A 1,267-nucleotide genomic window follows, 5' to 3' on the forward strand; every position below is an offset into this window, starting at 1 on the left:
TGCTTGCTCAGCGGGGGATCTCTCCACTGATCCCTGCTGAGCAGGCAGATGACAGGTCCATGTCCACTCCGCTATGCAGACACTCTCGTCTATGGGACTATCAGATGGAAACAGACCGCCTGTCCGTTTCCATCTGTTCTGCCAGATTGATGGGAAATAGGTCCCACATCTGTCTGGTTTTGGCAGAGAGGATCGGATCAGATGGCGGTGGGTGTCAGCAGACATCCACTGCTCCACAGAAGAGACTGGAGGGTCTAATCAGTTCCTCCTTAAAAAAAATATATTGACAGATAGACCTGATCGAATTGCTCCGTGTGAAAGGGGCCTAAATGTCAGTTTTTGTGTTAGGCATTTGTACTTTAAACATAAATAACTCGGGTTATGGATGTTCTAAGCATAATGCTCCTTTCCCTATAACTGTCGGTTCTTGGATGTAGATTATAACAAATGTCTCAAGGGAAAGTGGGAACAGAAAAACAAAAACTAGTATGAGTACCTACAAGCCTTTTATTAGATCATCATCATCATCATCATCATCATCATCATCATCATCATCCTTCCATGTCTGTTAAACCAGTTTTCCAGGAAAAAAAAAAAGTCTTACTCGACCCATTAGAGCTGCACAATGAATAGCATAAAGATCATATATACATATGTACTAACAAAGTAGTAGCATTCTTATAAATAAATATACATCAGTTGTCAAAGTCTAATAAGTTGTACTGGAGACATGAATAATCCACGTGACCGATGTTTCGTCAGCTTCTCCGTTACATCAGTGAGACTCCAGTGAAAACACCATTTAAAATTTCCTGTGTGTGCAATAACATGGTATACAGGCTAGAGCAGGTTTGTCAATAGTATGTACAGCTTCTAAAATGTACCAGACTACCTATCAGTCCAGTGGTTCTATAAAAAAAAAACACTACACAAATCAGTCTTTTTTCACCTTTTGCCATGAGCCTAAGAAACATCATCTCAAGAATGACAATATGTATTCTTTTAATGTATTATCAATCAACCCATCATTCAATCTGCTCTAAAAACCATGGCAAAATGTGTCCCTTTTCCCACCATGCACCACTTGGGACATTAAATGACACTACTGAAAATATGAAGTGGACATGCAAGTGGCCATATTGCTAGCATACAAGTGTTCTCTGCCTTGGAATCAGTAGATCCTAAAAGGCACACTAAATGCTCAGCACCACAAGACATCTCAATGTTGGTTCACGATACCCTGCCCCCCAAAATTGTGGTCTGATTG

The sequence above is a fragment of the Rana temporaria genome, chromosome 2 (genome assembly GCF_905171775.1).
Source record: "Rana temporaria chromosome 2, aRanTem1.1, whole genome shotgun sequence".
Classification (NCBI taxonomy): Eukaryota; Metazoa; Chordata; class Amphibia; order Anura; family Ranidae; genus Rana; species Rana temporaria.